This window comes from Notamacropus eugenii, chromosome X (assembly GCF_028372415.1).
Source record: "Notamacropus eugenii isolate mMacEug1 chromosome X, mMacEug1.pri_v2, whole genome shotgun sequence".
NCBI classification, from domain to species: domain Eukaryota; kingdom Metazoa; phylum Chordata; class Mammalia; order Diprotodontia; family Macropodidae; genus Notamacropus; species Notamacropus eugenii.
The window spans coordinates 19,618,715-19,643,791 of record NC_092879.1 but is presented as its reverse complement, the minus strand read 5'-3'; the positions used below and the strand labels follow the sequence as shown (position 1 = coordinate 19,643,791).

Genomic DNA, 25,077 nt, shown 5'->3' with positions numbered 1-25,077 from the left:
TGTATTATAAAGCAACAATCATCAAAACTACTTGGTATTGGCTAAGAAACAGAGTGGTAGACGAGTGGAGTAAGTTAGATACTCAAAACACAGTGGGCAATGAATATAGCAATCTACTGTTTGATAAACCCAAGGACCCCAGGTTCTGGGATAAGAACTCACTGTTTGACAAAAATTGCTGGGAAAACTGGATAACAGTATGGCAGAAACTAGGCATAGACCAATGCCTGACACTGTACACAAGAATAAAGTTCAAATGTGTACAGGGTCTAGGTATAAAAACTGATACTATAAACAAATCAGGGGAGCAAGAAACAGTGTATTTGTCAGATTTATGGAGAATGGAGACATTTTTGACCCAACAAGAGATAGAGAACATTATGAAGTGAAAATGATTTTGATTACATTACATTGAAAAGTTTTTGCACAAACAAACCCAATGCAATCAAGATTAGGAGGGAAGCAGAAAACTGGGAAAGAATTTTTGCAACTACTGTCTGAGATAAAGGCCTCATTTCTAAAATATTTAGAGAACTGAGTCAAATGTACAAGAATACAAGTCATTCCCCATTTGATAAATGGTCAAAGGATATGAACAGGGAATTTTCAGAGGAAGAAATTAAAGCTATCTATAGTCATATGAAAAAATGCTCTAAATCACTACTGACTAGAGAGATGCAAATAAAAACAACTCTGAGGTACCACATCACACCTATCAGATTGGCTAACATGACAAAACAGGAAGATGATAAATGGTGGAGAAGATGTGGGAGAGTTGGAACATTAATTCATTGTTGGTGGAGCTGTGAGCTGATCCAACCATTGTGGAGTGCAATTTGGAACTATGCCCAAAGGGCTACAAAAATGTGCATACCCTTTGACCCAGCAACGTGGCTTCTGGGACTCTATCCCAAAGAGATCATAAAAATGGGAAAGGGTCCCACTTGTACAAAAATATTTATAGCAGCTCTTTTTGTGGTGCCCAAAAACTGGAAATCAAGGGGATGCCCATCAATTGGGGAATGGCTGAACAAGTTGTGGTATATGAATGTAATGGAATACTATTTTGCTATGAGAAACAATGAACAGGAACACTTCAGAGAAGCCTGGAAAGAATTGTATGAACTTATACTGAGTGAAAGGAGCAGAACCAGGAGAACTTTGTACACACAGTGTGAGAGGAATTTTTCTGGTAGACTTAGTACTTCATTGAAATGCATGAACTTAAAAATTTCCAGTGGACTCGAGGCAAAACACCTTTCACATCCAAAGAAAGAACTATGGAATTGGATCGCAGACAGAAAGAGACCATTTTCTTTTGTATTATGTTATGTTCTGTTTTGTTTTATGGTTTCCCCCATTCATTGTAATTTTTCTGTGCAACATGCATTTAATAGTAATGTATGTGTAGAACCTGTATAAGATTGTACACTGTCTCGGGGAGGGAGTGGAGAGGGAGGGGGCAATAAAGGGAGAGAGTAGGAAAAAAATCTAAGATAATGGAAGTGATTGTCGAACACTGAAATCAAATAAAATGATTCAATTTTAAAAAAATAGAATGTTGCAGGTTTAAATAAATAACAAACATAAGGAAAATCAGATTTCCCACTGAGATAACACAAAATATTTCATAAGTTACTCTCTATTAAGGTATCTGATTACAATGAAATTCTCTTCCTTAAACCAAAAAAAAGCAGAGATTTCCAAATTTAACCACACAAATTAACATATTCATATCTTTGTTTCTTCTTTATCTTTGTCTAATTATTCCCATAGGATTCTGAAAGAATGAGAGAGTTAATGTCATACATAAATATATAAGTATTAGTAGGTAGATGACAAGTTCAAGTAACAATTTGCATAGTTGCTTAGGATACAGAATGACTACAAATTCAGATTTAAAAAAACATTAAGATATTTCCCACTTGCAGCTTATTATAAACAATCAGATATTTTAGTATTCATCAAATAATTAAGAGATTTAGTATTGCAATTACAAATTTCCACTGCTTGCCTGTCCAAATAGAAACTTTCTATGACAAGGAGGGAAAGAGTTATACCAGCATCAAAATGGGTCCTCTAGGCCTAAGCCTCACCAAAGGTATACCAGGATATTCAGCCCTCACTCACTCAAATCTAAGTCAACTGCAAGTCATGTCATCATCTCACTGATGTCATGGTCCTCTTCAAGAAGGAAGGACAAATACAACCAGGATAGAGCATTCTTAGCTCTATTTGATTTCAAATAGGTCATAATTAGGTTTTAAGAACAGCCAATCATACTGTGATGTTTAAAAAGTTCAAGAGACCTAATTTCTGGGTACTTAGTCATTTTATTAATAATGCCAGCATTTTAATAAAAGGTGAGTGGCACTCTGGACTGCCAAATACAAGCAAGGCAGGGGCTCACAGTTTATATGCCCTTGGAAAAATAGTGTTCCTGAGGGTAGCAATCAACTCTGATTGGTTAACAATTAATGAGATGTGGACTTTACAAAGAGAAGTGAGCTCACTCCAGTGAGGAGCAAAGAGTGACATCATTTCACTGTTGGATAGAGAGATTATCCCTATAGAGACTATTCCTATACTTAGACCACCCCTAGCCTTTGGACAATCAAGATGAATAATTTATATCCCCCACCTAAGCCTGATATAGTTGGATGGAGCTGTAATACCCAGAATGAGGAGAATGTTAATCCCATCTTCCATTAGCCCTGTCTTTGAGAGATTGGACAAGGAAGTAGGACAGGGAAAAAAAGCTGAGGTTTCTCCAATTTTAATACTTGGCTATTAATATGAGACAAAGAATCATTTCTCTCAATATAACAAAGTCCTAGTTAGGCTCAACATTAACCAGATAGAAAATATGTCTGTTTAAAAAAGGAATAGAACCATGGGGAAAATAAGTCAAGAGGACTGTCCCTTGGTGCATACCAATGTTATTCCCTTAATATATAGTGTATAGTGTATATATACATACATATATATATATATACACATATATATATACATATATATATACGTATATATATACATGTATATATATATATGTGTGTGTGTGTGTGTATATATATATATATATATATATATATATATATATATATATATATATATATATATATATATATATATATATATATATATATATATATTTATAGTAGTTCCCAGACTGCACTCCCTTTGGGCATCACATTGCATCCTCCTTGAAAATGATGGTCTATTGGCCTCATGACAGTGCAGACAATCATAACTGAAATGTAAATTTAGGATTATATCAGATTAAATCCCATGAGATTTCACTTCAAATAGCAAGTTTCATTAATCACAGTTTAGGGTTAGATACAGTTGCTATTATTTCTCTCATGGTGTTACAATAATAAAAAGATTACCAGGCCTTTAAAAATTTATTCAGCAACCTTTCCTTCCTTTTCTTTTTCCTCTCCAATTTAAACTCATCCTGGTATAACCATCAATCTTTAGAAACCAAGAAAATAATTAGATTCTGGAATTTCAGAGACAGTGAATATATGAAAATTCACTCAAAACTCCAGGAAAATACTGGTCAATTGCTGTCAATCTCCAGACTAACCCTGGAGATCCATCCCTTAATATATTCAACATTCACCCCTTGAGGCAAAAATAAATCTTTAAGATTGGAGTTTGTTAAGAATAATTCAGCTAAAGATCTAACTTCAATATGTACTATTCCAGTCATAATTTCATAATCTTCACAAGTGAGAGGCAACTAACCTTAGATGAAACTCACTCTTTATTATAATCAGGCTTGAACATTTCTCACCCATTTTTACAAGGAGAAGAGGGGATCCCATTTTCTCAGAAAAACAGTTGATTGTTTAGGAATTTCACAATACTAGCAAGCTCTTTGCTAAGATTTTATGAGCTTGCCAAAGCAGATGATCTCAAGAAGTCCCTGAAGTTTAAAATAAGGAAATTTTAAAGGTCTTTTCTTTGTACCTTTTCCCATACAGTAATTATCAATTTTCCCTTTCAAAATATACCCAATTAAATACTTGGCAGGTTTTTACATTATAACAATAACCACTTATGACTTAAGTAATGATTTCAAAGGAGCCAGATGACAAGAAATTGTCAGCATATCTTATACAATAGTTTCCAAGCTTCCACAATACAAAGAAATTTAGAAACACAATAACAATATAAACAATATTAGGGATTTTTAAAACATAACAGAATTTGCAGATACCATTTTATAGGATGCCAAATAATATGAATTGGAATGCATCTCTGAATCCTTTCACATAAAAATCACTTCATTTCACTGTGGATTTTTTAGCATTTTATACTGATTATATCTAAAACCTGGTAAAAAGTTATCAAGAATGGATCGATAAACAATCATTACAATTTATATAGTGCTTGCCATATGCCAGGCACAGTGGTAAACACTTTACAATCATGGTCCTTGTAGCAACCCTGGGATATGATTTCTATTATTTCATTTGCCCCTTTACAGATGGGGAAACTAAGGTAAAGAGAGGTGAAGACACACAATCAATACATTTCTGAGACTGGATTAATTGCTGAGACTGGATTTTTTGGACTCAAGTTTTCCTGATCCACGTATTTTCTAGCATTTTTTTCTTTTCCCTTAATGCCAAAGAACAGTTGCTTTTTTTGCCAATTACTTTCTGATTTATCACAATTATCCTGATAGGGTAACACATTTTCACTATAAATGAGACCAGAGGATGATTTAGTTTCAGGAACAAATCAAATCTGGATTTATAATCACTAATGGTAATGTGTAAATAGCAATTTGTCCAGGTGTCATTTACTGCTAGCTCTTCAAATTATAGGGCTAGCTACTGCCAAAGATTTGAAGCGACAGTCTTGTATTTTCATCCTTCTTTTAGGATTCGCGAGACTTTTCTGAAACACAGAAATTACAAACATAACCTCTATTATGTAGTAATGACATAATCAATGAATTTTACTCACATAAGGACTAAAATATACCCTGCTAATCGTTTGATATCCCTAAGTAGTTCAATGATGCAAATATATTTCTATATTTTCCATATCATGAAGAGTAATCAAATAGTTTCTCACATCCTTCTTCTCTGAATGAGATCAACCCTTCCTCCCAAATTTCCACAACCCTTTCCTTTTATTCATACAATCAGTGCGAATGAGACTATAACTTTTCTTAATTTCCTACCCATTTCCTCTTATTCCTAATTTGATTAAACTTTATGTCTTCATTCTTTCAAGCTGAGATTAAAGCCCTTCACAACTGCACCTATCTTGTTTCTTTCATACTCGTAACCAGAAACTTCCCTTGCCAATCCTATCCTAGACTATCTATAGAAATAATCATCACTTTGCTGAATATTTTTTCTTCTTTCTCTTGTTTGCCCCTCCAACTTGGCAATAGTCAGAAAGGGAGACAAGGATTGTTCTTTTTTATGTTCATGTTTAAAAGACTTGAAAGTTCTACTTTAGCCTTCCCAAAAGGTATTCCTAGTACTTACATAGTCATCTCTCCCAATTGCTGTATCAAGGCCTCTCTCAACAGCACTGGAAATCCCTGGTTTGTCTAGCCTAGAGATCTTCTAATCCTATTTAGAATGCCCATCTGACTGAGTTCAATACCTAAGGTCCCATCCTTTATCTGACTAAAATACTTTTTTTCTTTTTTTCCCATAATTTCCCCCAGTCCCTACCTATCTATACCTCGCTCTATTGTGGGTATATCTGGCAAGGTGTTTCCTGAGCTGTTATAACTTGGCTACCCTGAAGTCCCCAGAAAGCTCACTCCTCCCATTCCTTTATGAGTACTAGTATTCCCATGCAAATGCAGGCATGACATTTTTATTTACCAGCCTCTTCCTGGTGGACCTTTGACTTTTTCTTCTGCCTTCCCTGCTTTCTGCACAAAGGAAAAAAAATTGAAATTTAGATTTGGGAACCTATTTCTCCTTTTTATGTGCTAGGTTTTGGGGAGCTTAATTCTCTGCCACTTCACAGCTTAACTAACTGCCAGGATGCATCCACTATCAGGCAATGTGTGGCTGCAGGTTGGGACATGGGGGTGGAGTAGGACCACCCACAGTGATAGTTATGTTTAGTTATGGCTCTCTATTTGGTAAAAAAGAAAATTATTTGGGTTTATCCCCATATTAACAAGGTAAAATTCAGGAAAAAGATAATAAAAAGGAGTTTATTAAAAGTACATAAAAGTAGCAACACATTGAGAGGCTGAGCACTAGAGATGGAACCAACTTTTATTGATAACCTTCATAATGAGATAACTCGAATGAGATAAAGATAACTTTCATAATGAGCTAAAGATAAGTGATCAGCAAAAGGAGATGGGACATAGCATCTCAGTTACTCTCCAACTGATAGTAGATGCTAGCTAACAGGTAGTAGATGACTTTAGTACTTGAGAAACAGCAGGAAACACAAAAGCTGCAGACTGGATGAAGCCTCCCCCAACAGTGACTGACAAGCAGGACTAGTCATATGAAAAATCCTCTAAATCACTGTTGATTAGGAAAAAGCAAATTAAAACAACTCTGAGGTACCACTTCACATCTATCAGATCAGCTGATATTACAGAAAAGGAAAAGGACAAATGTTAGAGGGGATGTGGGAAAGAGGAACACTAAAGCAGTGTTGGTAGAGTTGTAAACTGATTTAACCATTCTGGAAAGCAATTTGGAAATATGACATAGAAAAATACCACTACTTGTATTTGGGATACTCTGTATCCCAAAGAGATTTTTTTCAAAAAAGAGGGGGGTAAGGAACTATTTGTACAAAAATATTCAGAGCAGCTCTTTTTGTGGTGGCAAAGCATTGGAAATTGAGGGGATGTCTATCAACCATGGAAGGCTGAACAAGTGGTGGTATATGAATGTAACAGAATACTACTGTGCTACAAGAAATCTAAAATAGGATGCTTTTATAAAAACTTTGAAATACTTACATGAACTGGTGCAAAGTGAAATGAGCTAAACCAGGGGAACACTGTACATAGTAACAGCAACACTGTATGATGATTGACTGTGAATGACTTAACTATTCTCAGTAATACAATAATACAAAACAAGTCCAAAGAACTCATGATAAAAAATGCTTTCCACCTTCAGAGAAACAATGGATGGAGTCTGAATGAGTATGGAATCATAATATTCTGACTTTCATTATTTTTCTTGCTTTATTTTTGCAACATGACTAATAGAGAAATATGTTTTGCATGATTTCACATGTATAACTGGTAACATATTCCTTGTGACCAAAATGGATGGGGAAAAAGTGAGAGAGAATTCAGAACAAAAACCTTTTTTTAATGCCTAAATAAATTTTCTTTTCAAAAACCAAGAACAAAATGAACCGTAGGAGGAACAGTGATGGTCAACAGCAAAATGTCTTAGAGATTTGGACATAGAAATGGAAAAGTCAATCAGGAATCCTAGCTAAGATGTGTCATCCTGGCAAAGTCCCATTCCATGTCTTAGCATCACTTAATTCTTCTGCCATCTGGACTACAAAGAGCATCAAAATCAGAAGTCTGCTGCTGGGTCAAAGGAGATATTTCTTGTAGTTGTTTCTGTTTTTTTTAGTTGGAGATATTTTTGTGGTTTTCATTGCTTTTTTTTCTTGTGACTGATCCTGAACAGAAAGGAATAGTCCTGAAACACCTGGAGTGCAAGGATAGAATCTGTCCATTACATTATGGAGGAGCATTTAGTCAAAGCCAAACACCACCCCCAATGGCAACCTTCCTCCGTTTCTCCCAAAAGCAAAAGGATCTGAAGAGACTGACCTTTGAAAAAGAAGAGGGATGATTACATGAGGAAATTTGTAAACAAGAGGGTGACTCCTCAAATCATTTAGGGCAGTACAATCCTAGGAATAAGAAATGCAGAAGGATGTGATGCCACTGGAAGGGTAGAGGAAAAGATAAGGCAAGACTGAGTGGGAATAAGAGGAAAAGAGTTGGAAAAACAAGCTGTATGGGTGGTCCTGCACATCTCCTAGCTCTCTGGCATCCCAACTCTTGTAACTTCTTCTCTGGCAGATTTCACTGGATGGAACCAGGAGAATGGAAATGAAAGTAAAGAATAAAGAATGACCCAGGTAGAGGCACGCTCAAGGCAGTGTCTATTGGCCTGCATCTAGTGTATATATCAGGAGATGTAGTGTATATGTCAGACACATTCTTTGGATTATGTCTTTAAAAACCCTGTGAGCCTCACTCATCTGATAAAGGGCTTTTAAGTAAAAGGCCCCTGAAAAGGCCTAGAGTTTTAACTATGTGGACTCTGAACTTTTAGGGTAGTATAGGATGGCAAGAATGGATACATATATGTCAGGGGATGAAAAAAGAAATGGCTGAACTGCAGGTGCTCCAAATGCTAAGAGGCCCCATCCTGACATGCAGGGTCAAGAAGCATGGACTTTACATCTGAACTCATCCACTTACCAGACATATCAAGAAGGCCAAGTCACGTGACCACACTCCTCCTCAGCTCTCTGACCTGCAAAATCAGAGCAAGAAAACCACCAATCTCCCATTTTGCTCTAAGGCTCAACAGATACACACATTGTAGAGTTTGCTGCATACAAGGAAGTACTTCTTTTTATTATTACTGATGTTCACGAGCACTTCCAAGGAAAGATGTGCCAGGAGCGCAGGGGAACTACTTCAAAGGTCCATCAGGAGATAAACTATTTGGCTTTCCCTGACTTAGACCCCAGACCTAACCTACTCAAATTTCTGAAACAATAGCAAATCTGGAAAGTCACCTTTGAAAAGAAACAGTGACTTTGTCAAAATAGAATTTGTCCACAAGGGGAAGGTTGCTTAGCTCTTCCTGGGAATAACCCTAGAACCAATCAACAGAGAAATAAGGTTAACCTTAAGGCATTGAGAGGTTTTTATTTCTCAAGAGGTAAGTGGAGAGGTGGCAAGAAGGAGAAAGTGACATTTGGGGGAGGACTCAGAATCTGAACCAAGCCTGCAAGAACTTTAATCACCAGCAACATATATTATGCCACCCTTGAATATAAGTAGGATGAAAGAAAATAAAATGACATCAGAAAAATACAAAAAGGAAGGAACATGTGTGTATACCAAAGTCTATCACTTAGCATTGTTTAATTCCTCTGTCAACTGGATCACCAAGAGCATGGGAATCAGAGGTCCCTTGTTGGGTCAGACACGAGAGTACACATACACTGTATTCCATAAAAGATATTTTTGGTGGTTGTTTCTGTTTTTGTATATAAATATATGATTATTATTCTTTTTGTTGTATTTACTATTGTGATTAATCATGAAGAGAAAGCAAAATACCTGATATGTCTGGAGTGAAAGAACATTATTTGTCCATCCCATTAAGGCACAGCACAACGACTGGGCCAAATTCCAGCCCCAAAGGCAATGATCATTCTTTCTCAAAAAAAAAAAGAAACTGGAGAGACTTACCTTCCAAAGTCAAGTGGGATGGCTAAAGTAAGAACATGAGGGTGACTTCTGAAATCTTCCAGGTTAACACAGTCTTAAGGGTGGGAAGTCCAAAAATGAAGTGAAGCCTCCAGGACCTAGAGGAAAAGAAATGGCAAGACTGACCGTGTGGGTAGCCCTGTACATTGTCCGAACTCTGTAACATCCCAGCTACTTGCAATTTGTTTTCTTGATGTTTTCATTCCATGAAGTCAAAACAATGGAAATGATAAGGAAGAATGAAATCTGACTGCACACTAAAAGCAGTAAAAGCACAGGACCAAATGCATATGTCAGACACATTTTATCAACTGTGTCTTTGAAAATCTTGTGAGCCTCACTTCCCTCATTTGACAGAGAAGGGGTTTTCAAGGAAAGGGTCCCTGAAAAATTCTATAGTTCTACATATGTGAACAATGAATTTTTAAGGAAGTCAAGGATGGCAAAAATGAATACAAAGGTGGCAGAGGAGGAAAAATGAATGACCGACGAGCAGGGGCCCAACCACTAAAAGGCTCCATCCTGACCTGCATAGTCAGGAAGCCTGGACTTCACATCTCAACTCAGCCACTTACCAGTCATGTCAAGAGTGCCAAGTCATGTGATCTCACTCTTCCTCAGCTATCTGATCTGCAAAATCAGAGAAAGAAAATCACCAATCTCACAGTTTGTTCTGGGAATCAAAAAGCACAAATTATAGAGCTTCTTCACAAAAGAAGTTCTCTTTCTACTTCTTTTCTTTTTTGTTGTTACAAATGTCCATGAGCCCTTTCAGGGGAAGATGTCAAAAGGCTAGGGGAACTGTTTCACAGATCCATCAAGAGGTAAACTCCCTGACTTTCCCTGACATGAGCCTCTAGACCTAACCTACTTAAATGCCTGAAATAAATGTCCATCTGGAAACTCACCTTTGGAAAGAAACAGTGAGCTTGTCAAAAAGAAATTCCTCCATAGGAGGAAGACTACTGAGCTTTTCCTGGGAATAACTCTAGAACCAATCAAGAGAGAAATAAGATTAATCCTAAGATACTGAGAGTCAAAAGAAAGGCAAAAGTGACATTTGAAGAAGGCCCCAGAGTCTGAACCAAGCCTGCAAGAACTTTTGTCACTAGCAATGTATGTTTCTTTGCCACCCTTGAATACATGTACAATGAAGGAAAATGAAATATCAAAACAGAAATATAAAAAGGAAGGAAAAATATATATGCCCGAGACTTGTCACTAAGCATCATTTAATTCCTCAGTCAACTGGACTACCAAGAGTATTGGAGTCAGAGGTCTGTTGTTGGCTCAAAGGAGATAACATTCACACACTGTACTCCTTCAATATTTGCCATCTTTGTTTCTGATTTGGTAGGGGAAGTTATTATTATAGCTGTTTTTGTTGTTGTTGTTATTGTGATTAATCCTGAACAAAAAGAAAAACATCTGGCACACCTGGAGTGGGAAGAAGAATAGAATCTGTGCATCACATTATAGCAGACCCCTTAGACAAGACCCAGTGTCAACCCCAAGGGCAACCATCATCCATCTTTGCTAAAAAACACAGAAATCTAAGAGACTCATGTATAAAAGGGAAGAGGGATGGTTGTCTGAGGACATTTGTGAACCATAAATTCTCATATTTTCCAGGGATCTCCATCTCATAAAGGATAAGTAAAGAAATGATTTTAAGCCTTGGGGAATTAGAGGAAAAGAGATGACAAGACTGAATGTGTGGGAGGCCCTGCACATCTTCAAGCTATCTGGCATCCCACTTACTTGTAATTTATTGTCCTGCTGACCCCATTCTACAGAGCCTGGAGAACAGAAATTATAAGGAATAACAAAGTGACCGGTGTAGAGGAATGGCTCTGTCCTGTGGCCTCCATCTGGGCTCTGCCAAGCAGAGGGGCCAATGTGCATGTCCCTCACATTCATTTAATTAGGCCTTGACCAAGCCTGAGGGCCTCATTCTCCTCACTTGTCTACTAAGGGGCTGTCAAATAGAAGACCTTTGAAGAGGCCTTCTAGCTACATGGACACTGAATTTACAGGGAAGTGAGGCCTGACAAGAATAAATATATATAGTGGGGAGGAGGGAATGAATGGCTGGCCAGCAGGGCCCCAATCGCTAAAAGGCTCCATCCTGACCTACATAGTAAGGAAGCCTGGACTTTACATCTCAACTCCTCCACTTATCAGTCATGTCAAAAGCATCAATGCATGTGACCAGATTCATCATCAGGTTGACGACCTACAAAATCAGAGCAAGAAAACCACCAATCTCACAGTTTTCTCTGAGGCTCAAAAGTAACAGAAAATGTAAACCTTGTTGCTTACAAGTGTGGGAAACAAAGGAAGTTTCATTTCCACAAGGTCAAAACTTCCAAAAGGGAAAGTTGACTTGTGACCTAGCAGAGTCAGATGAAGAAGATCAGAAACTAAAAAGAAAGCCTGACAAGTTTGAGGGAAAGCCTATCAGAAAGGAGAAAATCCAACTGCATTTGTTAATGATATAAATAGGCATGTCCAAGGTTGTGACCTGAAAGAGAATGGAACAATCCGTCCTCTGATGGGATGATCTATCCTGCATGAACTTTATAAAAATGCCTTCACTTCCATATCTTGCCCTCTCGCTCCACCTTTCTGAAGAAGGGTGGAGTTCACCTTGGCGAAGGCATTCAATTCCTCTGAACTCCATTTTAATAAATTTTACTTGATACCTTTTTGTGAGTCAAGTTCATTGCTAACACAAGTGAGCACTTCTTTTTCTTATTAGAGATGTGCATGAGCACTTCCAAGGAAAGATGTGTTAGGAGTTCAGGGAAACTATTTCAAAGGTTCATCAGAAGGTAAATACCCTGAAACAAATACAAATCTGGAAACTCACTTCCAAAAAAAAACAATGAGTTTGTCAAAATGAAATTTGCCCAAAAGAGGAAGATTGCTCAGTTCTTCCTGGAAAGAAACCTAGAATCAATCAACAGAGAAATAAGGTTAACCTTAAGGCATTTAAAGGCCAAAAGGAGAATCTAACTTCGTGGGGAGGCCCCAATATCTGATCCTAACCAGTAGGAACTTTGCCCTAGGAAATGTGCACTTATTTTGCCACCCTTGAATACCTATAGGATAAAGGAAAAGGAAATGGCAGAAGGAAAATACAAAAAGGAGGGGGGAATATACTCCCATTTCCATCACTTTGGTATCAACAGATCAAGACCTGAGATCTTGGGGAAGATCAACACCCAAGCAAGCCAAGGATGATGGTGGTGAAAGGAAATGAAACATGGGAATAAAAATGATGGCAAACAGCCAAACACCTTTAAGTCTTGGACTTGCTGCCAGGAAGGTCTGAAGAACAATCCTTCCTTAGGCACATATGAAGTGTGTCATCCTGGCCTGAGCAACTTGCCATGTTTAAGCATCACTTAATTTCTCCATCAATTGCACTAAAAAGAGCACCAGAATCAAAGGTCTGCTACCTTCTTCAATGACATTTGCTGTGCTCATTTGTGATCGGATAGTTGAAATTCTTATTAGGGCTGTTTTTGTTGTTGTCATTGTGATTAATTCTGAACAGAAAGGAAAAGAGCTGGTAATGAGAAGAATGGAATCTGTCTATCACGTTATGGCAGACCTCACTGGAAAGGCCAAATGCCATCTCCAAAGGCATTCAATCATTCAATTTTCTCAAACTAAGGAAGAATTGAAGAGACTTATATTTTGAAGGAAAGATGGTTGAACATTTGTGAACAAGAAGACCAATTCTCAGATCTTTCAGCGTATCTCGATCCTAGAAAGGAAAGATCAGAAATGGTGTTAAACCTTGGGAAATTAGAGGAAAAGAGATGGCAAGATTGACTGCAGGGGTGGCCCCATGCATCATCCTAGCTGTCTGGTAGTCCAACTACTTGCAATTTTTTGTCCTGCTGACTCCATTTGGTAGGGCCAGAAGAAGACAAATGACAAGAATAAAATATGACTGAGGTAGAGGCATACTTAAAGTATTGTCTAGTGGGCTCCAAATAGAGTCAGCCAAGCAAATGAGTATATGCAAGACAGATTCTACTGATGAGACCTGTGAAAACTCTGAGGGCCTCACTTCCCTCATTCATCTGATAAAGGGTTTTCAAGCAAATGGACCCTTAAAAGACCAATAGTTCTCCCTATGTTGATTCTGAATATTTAGGGAAGTAAAGGATGGCAGTGGAGGAAAAATAAATGGCTGACCTAGCAGGGCCCCAAATTGCTAAGAAGCCCCATCCTGACCTTCATGGTCAAGAAACCTGGACTTCATATCTCTATTCATCCACTTACCAGACATGTCAACAACATGTGAACCAGAGGTCAAGTCATGTGGCCTTAGTCCTCCTCAGCTCTTTGACTTAAAAAACTAGAGCAAAACAACGACCAATCTCATAGTTTGCTCTGAGGTTCAACAGGCACACAAAATATAGAGCTTGCTGCATACAATGAAGATCCTCTTTTTCTTATTACAGATGCCCATGAGCACTTTCAGGGGAAGATGTCAAAAGTCCAGGGGAACTATTTCAAAGGTCCATCAGAAGATAACTCTGTCTTTCCCTGGCTTCGGCCCCCAGACCTAACCTACTCAAATTTATGAAACAAATGCAAATCTGGAAATCCACCTTTGAAAAGAAACAGTGAGCTTGTCAAAATGATATTTGTCCACAAGAAAAATACTCCTTATCTCTTCCAGTGAATAGTCCTACAACCAATAAACAGGGAAATAAAGTTGACCTTAAGGCCAATGCCTTTTACCTCTCAATAGAGGTAAAAAGAAGGATGAAGTGACATTTGAGAGAGGCTCCAGAATCTGAAGCAAGACAGCAAGAACTTCTGCCCCTGGTAATTGTATTTATTTTGCCATTTTTGAATACAAGTAGTATGGAGGAAAATAAAATGGTATAAAGAAAATACAAAAAAGAGGGGAAAAATGCATACATATATTATACATATATACACACACCCAAATCCATCAATTAGCAACACAACTCCTCTGTCAATTTGACTATCAAAAGCACGGGAATCAGAGGTCTGTTGTTGAATCAAAGGAGATAACATACATACCCTGTATTCCAGAAAAGATATTTTTGGTGGCTGTTTCTGTTTCTGTATTTAGAAGTATTACTACTGGTATTTTACTTGTATTTGTTACTGTGATTCATCATGAACAGAAAGGAAAAGACCTGGCATGCCTGGAGTATAAGAATGTAATTTGTTTATCACATTAAAGGAGAATTCATAGGCTGTGCCAAATTCCAGCCCCAAGAGCAATCATTATCCACTTTCCTCAAGAGAAAAAGAAAGGGAAAAGTCTTACCTTTCAAAGGCTAAGCAATATGATTACAATATTAAACATGATGAAGACTACTTAAATTTTCCAGGTTAGTGTAGTCTTTGGAATGGAAAATCCATAAATGAATTGTAGTTTTCAGCATTTAGTGGAAAAGAGATGACAAGACTGTATGGGTTGCCCTGCGCATTGTCCCAGCTCAATGACATCTCAACTAATTGTAGTTTAGTTTCCTGCTGTCTCCTTTTAATGGAGTCAAGACAATGAAAATTATAACAAAGAATCAAACCTGTCTAAGTAGAGGCACACTCATGGCAGCATCCAGAGGCCTACATCAGAGGTCAGCTGACCTGGAAGGTCTAATTTGCACTTCACTCACATTCTATGGGTGAGGCATTGGAAAACCCAAAGGCCTCACTTTTCTCATTTGTTCAATAAGGGTATTCCAAATAGAAGGCCTTTGAAAAGACCCATAGTTCTACTTATGGGGATCATGAATTTTTAGAGAAGTCAAGCACGGCAAGAATGAATATACATATATGCGGTGGGGGAGGAAAAATTATGCTTGGCATCCAGTGTTCCAATTTTCTTGGTGGTCACAACCTGGCCTGTAAGGTCAGGAAGCCTGGATTTTACCTCCCAACTCCTCCACTTACCAGACCTATCAAAGTAACCACATTACTTATCCCATGTTATCTGCTGGTCTCTCCCTGCAACATCGGGATAAAAAAAATTCTAATCTCACAGTTTACTCAGAGGCTCAAAAGTGACCCAAAATGTACAGATTTCTTTATACAAATGAGTTATTATTTACACTGGTACAGATACATAAGAATAATTGCAAAGAAAGATGTGTCAGGAGTGCAGTGGAAACATTTCATTGGCCCATCAGGAGACACCAGCTTTGGGTTGCCCTGACTGATGCCCCCACCCCCCACCTCTATAAATCTCTTAAGCAAATTCAATTCTGGAAACTTACCTTTCTGAAATAACAGTGAGCTTTTCAAAATGGCATTTGTCCAGAAAAAGGAGATTGCACAGCTCTTCACTGGAATAATCCTAAACTCATAAATGTAGAAATCATGTTAACTTTAAGAGATCCACAGGCATAAACATGGAGAACCTGAAGGGAACTCACTTTTCAAAGGTAACAGTGCTGGCTTTGACAGGACATTTGTACATAGGAGTTAGATAGCTAAGCTTTTCCTGGGAGTGCTCCTGAGGACAAAGAAGTGAAGGCATAACTTTAACCTTAAGGGACTCATAGGAAAAAAAAAAGAGAAATTGGTCCATGGTTGACCTTTGACTCCAATGACCTAGGACATCCTTTTCCATTGCAATGTCTATTTTGCCTTCTTACTTTCAACACATACAAGAATGAGGGGAAGGGCACAAAGAACAAAAAAAACAAGTTGGAGAAAAATTAAATACAGTGGTTATAACTCTAATTCTGTTCTCAGCAGACCTAGAGGTTCCCCATTAAGATTTCAGACATTATCTACTTAATTTATATTAAAAGACCTTGGAGCTATAGCTGTATGAATTATGAAGCCCCAATTGTATCTATCATTGAATGACTCTATAGAAATGAAGTCAGGGACCACAGTCAGTTTTTTGGCCTTGACATAAGTGACATCATTTTGCATTAGACCATCATTTTGGGGTGAAGCTTTCAGGTGTTTGTTTTTGCTCCAGTAATATAAACATATATAGTTGGCATACATATATAAGTATGTATAGTTGGCAAAGAACATGCCTGTGTGCATAAGCTACAGTTAAAGATATGGGACTCTCCCACTCCAGGAAGGACAGGTCATGGATAGATATTTTTAAAATAACCTTGTCATGAGCTTATTTTGTCAGGTATCAATCAAATTAACTGATAACCAAATTAGGTCCTTGGCCACCAAGCAGAATTTGGGTGTAATCAGCTAGTGCCCATAGTTACAACTCTAAGAAGGCCACCAATGTTCCCAGCCTTTAACATACCCTTGGCTTCCCACTAAGTTGGGCTCCTGCATTCCCAGTACTCAAGACTCCAGCATCCTCTGGATTCAATGAGGGCACTGCTGATTGACTACAGGAAATCTGCTTACTTACCTGGCAAATACCTTACAGGGAGACACATGGCCTCTGGCTGGGCAGAGATTGAACCTTGTCACTGAGTACCACTGCAAGACATGCTTACTGAGAAACTAGAGAAAATTAGATTAGTAGTTTATTCTTACTGGGGTTAAGGTTATTATTGTAATAGAAAGTAGAAACTAACATTTGCCCACTGTTGAGAAAGCATGTTTGATTGCTAGAATTGGAAAGTGCAAGTCCAATTAGTATTGTGGCCACTCTACTTAGCATATGTAGCAGCAAATCATTTTAGTGGATGCATTACATGCTACAAGTGACAATGCTTATGGATTCCTGTTAAAAGTGTCACATTGGAATATGATCAGGAAGGAGTAGAGAGAGACTAGGCTAAGAATCAATCAATCAATCTGTATTTTTAAGCCAATAACAAACACTAAGACTAAGTCTCCTGAATGGTATAGAAAGCTCTGCTGCCACTGCTGTCTGCTCTGGAGAAAGTCACAGCTGGGTCATTAAACTTCACATTTCAGTGGTAGGGAACCTCTTGGCTCCTTGGTCCGTAAATCACTGACCAGGGCTAAGGAATGTGAACAAGAAACAGGAAATCCTACTTTCTTCATTAGATTCATGAGCTACTGACCATGACTGGGACTAGAACTCTTGGTAGTTGCGTCTTCTCTAGCAGGGTTATGTCATACCACCTGGCTGGTCACCTACTGCTTCCACCAAAGGGGGCAAGGACCAAAATTTAAACCCCATGCTTCAAATGACTAGAGGATCTCTGACTTTCTTGAAGCCAGAGCCACCAAAGGAGGAAATTAAAAACATACTCTTGTGAGATTTAGAGGAATTGTTACTTAAGAAATAAGGGGAAAAGAACAGTATTGATACTGAAAGAGAAAATTAATCTCTTCCAACAAAAATAAAGAACAGGTTGAGAAAATTAAACAGATGAACTAAGTGTTACTAGAAACTCTAAACCAAGTAGCTCTGAAGTATAACACTAGAAAAGCAATCAGGAAGAGAAAAGAGTGACTTACTAGATGGTGGGTTAAGTGACTCATTGCCAAGGGTCGATGATATAGATTACCCCTACTGGTAAACATATGGTACCTGTCTCAAAGAGTTTGCCAAAAAGATGGAGAATCTGTTAGAACTAGATCAAGCTAACCATAAAATAAAATAAAATAATCATAAAATAAAAAAGAAAGAAGTTACAGAGATGAATAAAATATTGGAAAACTTAGATATGGTTCTATCTCTTCAGAGACAGAATGGGATGAGAAAAGATTATACCTATTTCTCAGGTGTGCATGGCACTTTCAAAAAGTAATCATGTATTTGGGCATATAAACATCATAAATAATTGCAGAAAAGCAGATATAATTAAATGAATATTTTTCTGACCATAATGCAATAAAATCAATAACTGGTCTTTAAACCATAGATTAAAAATTAACTGCAAACTGAATAATATAATCCTGGATGGGTGAAATAACGCATCATAGAAATAATAATTTCATTAAAGATAATGACAACAAAACAAAATTTGTAGGAGACAGCCAACATAGTGCTTAGGATAAATTTTCTACTTCTAAAGACTCATTTATTCTTTTTTTATGAGAAAAGAGCAGATCAAGAAAGTAGTCAACTAAAAAAAATACCCCAAACCAAAAATTTTACAATATAAATTAAAAATCAAAATAGAAATTCTGAACATTAAAGGTGAAATAAAACTGAAAGTAAAAACAACCATTGAATTATTAAACAAAACAAGAAAAATTATATTTTAGGGAAAAGAAAAAAATTCACAAATCCTTCTCAAAAACTGAGAGGAAAAAAAGCACTAAACATGAATCTTCTTATGAGACAAATATAGTTCTAATACCTAAACAAGGCAAAGGTAAGATACACACTCAACTATCATAGGTGAGTCAGAAGAAAATTCCCTTTGCTGTTTGATTTCAGATAAAAGTCATAGATACTTTTTGGAACAGCCAATCAAGGAACAGAGTTCCACATTATTCAAAGGGTATCACAGCCAAGTCCAGAACCAACTAGGTGGAAAATATTCCTATTCAAAAAGGAAATAACAGTGGGAAAACTGAGTCAAGATGCTCTTGCCATTACCTTTCCAAACCACCAGTCTTTTACATTCACTGCTTAAAGCTTAGAACAGAATACAGTTGTTGTTTTTCCTGTTACAGTAACAGTTGGTTTACAACAAATAAGAATAAAACATTTATCTTTATTACTTATTAAATACATACAAGATCTATCCAAAAGCACATGTTCATCATTTTACTTTTCTAGTTTAAACATATACTGATGCAAAGATCAATTAAGAATAAGGAGAATATTCACATTATGAAATATTGTATACAAAGAAAATACATAGCAGTTCACTCATAACCCAGAAATTTTTTAAAAAATCAACATTATTATACTGGATGTCTTACAGCATTGTATAGATTAAAAAGCAAAACCCTTTGAAAGCAGCATCTATTGGTATTAAGGAGGCTATGAGTTGATATTAACTAGGCTACTAAGGCAGGAAGGGCATTGCCCCTCTGCAAGATAATGTCCCATGTCACTTCTAGTCACAGGGGACATTTTATAAAGCACTCAATAGCATACTAATTCCCATGGCTCTTCCTTTCACAGAGTAGGATTTAGGATCCTTATCAGGGTAGAAAATCCACAAAAAGAGATTTCTTAAGCAATCCAGTTAACTTTGACAAAACAGAACATATTTATTTAAATATTAAAACAATCGCCACCCAGAATGGCACTCCGTGTTCCAAAAAAAAAAAAAGTTTCTAATAAGAAATAGTTCAAAGTTATAAAATGAGAGCATTCAAATCAAAAGATGAGCCAACATCCAACAAATGTATTACACTCTAGGTACCATATTTCAAATTGACAGCATTTCCAATATGATGGTTCCCAAAATCACAATATAAGAAATTATAAGCCTGATACTAACATAAAACAATATCTGGATTTAAAACATAGACCCCAAAAGAAATTTATTGTCATTAAAACACAGCAGGAAGAGGTGGATAGAGAGAGGACATTCAAAATAACTGCACACCTTATAAAAGATATGGGAATCTACCTATCAAGAGACATTCATGAACTATATGAATACAATTACAAACCCTAATCTCAGAAACACAGATCTAAGCAGTTGGGGGAATATTAATTGCTCCTGGGTTAGCAAAGCCTATATAATAGACATGACAAAACAACCTAAATTTATTTGTTGACTCTCTGACATGTCAATAAAACTAACAAAGAATTTCCTTACAGAGCTGGAAGTAAATCTTTCACCTTACAATAATCAAAAGTTCTGAACTCAGGCCAGAATAATTGACCAGCTAAATTTTCCCGTTTTACACCAGATATTACAAAACCTAATTGGTTGGCTTATCTTTTTCATCCCTGCCTTAGTTAGAAGTACTTCCTTATCCCATGCTTCAAGGAGCTTCTCCCCAAAGGAATTTCCTTTAGCACATTACTTTTGCTTATTCTAGTGTTCTCTCTCTCTCTCTCTCTCTCTCTCTCTCTCTCTCTCTCTCTCTCTCTCTCTCTCTCTCCTCCCTCCCTCCCTCCATCACTCCTTCCCTAAACAAACTGAAGAGGTACTGTCATTGACTGCCACTAATAAGAATAAAAATAAGCATGCTGCTATTACCACACTCTCCCAGCTGATCAAACCATGAGGGGAAAGAGCAGCTTGCTTTACGCTAACTCATGCACATACACTCATACACATAAAAAGAAAAAGCCTTTCTTATGCCAACAGTGGGATGGAAATCAATTTGCTCCCCTTTTAATTATTTCCCAACCTGGAAAGGGGCCCAAATAATAATATTTCACCAGACCCCTTCAATTCTCCAAGTTTTGAAGGACATTGGTGGCTTCATCCTGGCTAGAAAAGATAGGACTTCTCTCAGTCCTCCAGGTTTGGAAATGTTAACCAAAACTGTATCACAAGTCCATGAGACATTGCATCACAACTAGATTTATTACAAGAGAAACGAATATGCATGTAAAACTCTCAGCAAGTGCAAAGAGTTCACAATCCAAATAGAAGCTTAATTTATGAAACTACAACAAAGGAAGACAGAGGAAACAAAAATCTCCTCCTAAATGGGACTGGCAGGGGAAGAGAAATAATGAATAACTGAGATGGCAAAAGTGGCATCGTTTTCCCTTGGGAACTGCTAGACTGTGAAGATAGGATGGTCTGCTTATCTACAAGGGTTCCAGCTGCACAAGCAGTTTCTCAGTCTAATGCAGACTGACTGGTGCCTCCCAAGGACACACAGGGAGTCCAGCTTGGGGTTTAAACAACAAATTATGTCAACTTGGAGGAGGGAGGACAGGGCTTCATCCTTGACACATTCAGGGACTCTTGCATGCTCCGCTTCCAGTGTTTCTGGAAAGTATGGCAATTCGAAAGGACAAGTTCAAGAGACCCTTAACATTCCTTTTGTCAGTCAAAGGCAATCCCTGAGTACGCTGATGACCACAGAGAATACACGCAGTAAAACATTACCATGGATACTATCTGGGAAAGGTCTTCAAAGGCCAACAGAGAGAAACACTTCACAGGGTTAAAGGTCAACAGATATAAAGCTAACAAGGGACCTTGGCCACTGTTGCATCTCTGGAATGACACAGAATAGAATCAATAACAAAATGGGATTAGGATCATTAACCAAGCACAATATAAGTCATAGTAAGAATGTTCAAGATCAGAGACTAGTGCAAAAGGAAAATTTATACAACATCAAGAAAATATACAGATACAGATATAGATATAGTATACAGATACAGAAAATAAAAGCCAAAGGGACTTTGTATATCATGGACAACAATAATTAATAATCAATATTATATGATAACACAATTACAATATACTAAATATAACATTATATAACAATCAGTAAAATATAAACATAATAATTATAATATAATAATTGACCATCAATAATGGATATCAATATTAACAAAATTAACATTGTCACCCTGCAATTAAGTACTCCTTTCCAATATCAATTCATTCAACACATTTCATCCTGGATCTCAGATGTCCCATGCAGTCATCCAGTCCCTGGCAGATCTTTCCTTGGGGCAGTATGGAGAATATTGTGTCCTCAAGGGCATCACTTCATTGGATTTTCCTTTCTGGTTTCAAGTTACTTGTAGAGGCTCCTCAGATATTACTCTTAAAAAACAGATCTCAATAGGAGTTGGCACAGACTCTCAAAATTTACTTCTCCAACAACTAGTACATGTTGTGAAAACCAGTTCAAACCTTTATAGTTCTGATCTTATTAATGATAGAGCTATAAGGGGAACATCAGATTAGAAGCCCATAGTTCACTTGAAACTTCAGAGAATTTAAGTTATAAATACTACAAATGTTGTTTACATATTTATCTAAACTCAGTACCCGACATAAACATAGCTAACAACAAGCTAAAGGGTTACTGTTACATCGATAGATATAAGACATTCAAATATAAACTATTTAAATATGACAGAATGCAGAACTCTTAAACCCTTCCATATTACATATATATTCATTTGATTTTGTTTTCTCAAAATTTTACTCAAATTTTTTTTACTTTACAATTTTTATTTTAACTGTTAGTTATTTTAGAACTCCAAATTTAAATATTACTTAATTAAAATTAATTCCAATTCAATTATCCAATTGCCCCCTTAGGAGGAACAGAGACAGATAAGGATCTAATCCTCACATAAAAACCTATTTTACAAAAACTTTTTTAAAAGAAAATAACCCATGAAAAACAAATGAATTTACATAAAAGTTACCAAGTTAAATTCAATTGTAGCAAAAGATTTCAGATGGGATGTGTAGATACACATAATTAATCAATTTCAAAATAGTGCATGTCAAATAGGTTGTTTATAATAGAGCATGTTTGGACCATAGAACATACTCTACAAAAAATGTGTTATTTCCACATTAAATAATAATCTTAAATAAAATAGATTTTTCCATTGATGTAACACAAAATATCCTATAAGTTATTTTGCTCCAAAAAACACTACACTGAAATTGTTTTCTTCAAACCAAACTGAAGATGTTTCTTATTTTGTTTTAATAATTAATAGAATAGCAGCTTGTTCCCATAAAGTGTTGCATCAATATCCATTTATTCTTAAATGATTTTAAACATTTAAGGATCTTATTTTATGAAATATATATCTAGTAACAGGCAGATGATGAGGCCAAATATTCATTTGCTAAGTTGTTTAGTATGTAGAAAAGACAATAATTCTAGGCTGAATAACTCAGGTCTTACATACATGCATTTTATTATAATAGATCAGATGTATTCCAGTCTTAGTCTATGGAATAATGATTTAATATTGTGTTTGTATCTTTGTTTCACAAGCTTCTTTTACCTTTGTCTAATTATTCCCACAGCATTCAGAAAGAATGAGCTGTCCCAGGGTCTTAATCTTACACATGACTATGTATTAGCATGCAGAGATGACAAGTTCAAGCCCTAAGTTACTTAGTTGTTTGGGGTATGGAATGACTACACATTTAAACTGAAAACAGTAAAATCTTACATACTTGCATTGTACTCCTATCTTCCACTGACCATTTGCTCTGATTATAGAAATTTGCTACAAAAGAAAAAAACAGGAACATGATTCTAACAGCATCAAACCTGATCCTTAATGACAATACACATACAGCAAGATAAAGTATCATTAGCTCTGTTTGACTTCAGGTAAGAATCAGAACTGACAGCCAGTCATATAGTAACAATTCCATCTCATAGCCAGACTCAGCAATAGCCAGACAGGAAACATTCCTGTTCAAAAGGAAGTAACACAATGGGGAAACTGAGCCAGAAGGATCCTACTTTAGGTTATGCCAAGCTTTAGGTTATCCCCAGACACAGACCTGTCATAGTTCAGGATCACATTCTCTCTGAGTAGCTTGTGGCATTTCTCTTGGATGGTGCATAACTGACTCAACGATCCATCAGATTATCATACCTGAATTCAAAACTCCAAATGGTATCAGTTACAGTCCAAGAACTTTTACCTCAAATGACAAAAAGTTCCACCAATCACAGTGTGAGGCTAAATGGTTATTTTCACTCTCATGAAGATGCGATAAGCAATAAAATTTTACTAGGACTGATGACCTTGCCCATACAGATGGTTTCTAAGAACCTGGCAAGTATACAAAATAAGGGGAATCTACAAAGTCTTTTCTTTGTACATTTTCTCACACAGTAATCAATAGTCAATTTTAGGTTTTAACATTATGACAATAACCCCAAATAACTTAGTTAATAATCATACAACTTTCATAAGTGATAGCCAAATACTTTTAGTTGTAACTTTGTCAGAACTATAGGAAAAGTGAGAAATATCCAGTTTCCTAAATTGTAATTGTAAATAATAGTTTTCAAATAATTTCCACCTTCTTTTAGTTGTTCAGTTCATATTCTAATTACATCCAGGTTATGAAAAGTTACTTGACAAAACTGATACAAATGTTTACCAGTTTTCACAATATAAAAAAACTGAAAAACAACAATATCATAAACAAAACAAAACAACAATTTGAAACTTGAAACAATCCCATTAACAATCAGGTGACCTTATTAAGTTGAATAAATTTTCAAAATACCTTACATAGAATATTATTTTGATCACATCCAAAACCTGTATAGAGTTACCAAGTATGAAGCAAATATACCTAATTAAAGAAATAATAATAGTTACCATTTATATAGTGCTTACCTTACGTCAGACATTGTGTTAAGCACTTTACAATCGTGTGATTCTCACCACAACTCTTGGAGGTGGGTGCTATTATTATTCCCTTACAGATTACTAAGTCTGAAGCAAGCAGACATAAGTAATTTGCCTAGGGGTCACCCAGTTAACAAAAATTTTATATTCATTCATTTTCCCAATTTATCTTAATGCCAAATAGTATAATAAATTCTGATATATCATACATAAACATTATAGTAGGAGAAACACATTTCACTTAAAATGAGAACATAATAAATTCAATTATTCCTGGATCTATTTTCCAAATGGTATTACCTAGAATCTCAATTTACAATGTTAATGTATTTTACACAAGGGCTATTCATTCCAAACATTTCATATTATGGGGTCC

The 25,077-nt window shown here is 36.5% G+C and overlaps 1 long non-coding RNA gene across 1 annotated transcript in view; it reads right to left on the bottom strand.

The window, feature by feature from the left end:
• Positions 1–299: 299 nt before the first annotated feature.
• LOC140515693 (uncharacterized) overlaps positions 300–25,077 on the bottom strand; it is a 77,558-nt gene continuing 52,780 nt past the window's right edge. The window contains exons 8-13 of the long non-coding RNA XR_011971156.1: positions 15,775–17,993; positions 10,072–10,126; positions 9,479–9,594; positions 8,474–8,528; positions 5,862–5,911; positions 300–4,911 (exon numbers count right to left, since the gene is read on the bottom strand). This is a non-coding gene — a long non-coding RNA (uncharacterized lncRNA). The remainder of the gene's footprint in view (positions 4,912–5,861; positions 5,912–8,473; positions 8,529–9,478; positions 9,595–10,071; positions 10,127–15,774; positions 17,994–25,077) is intronic.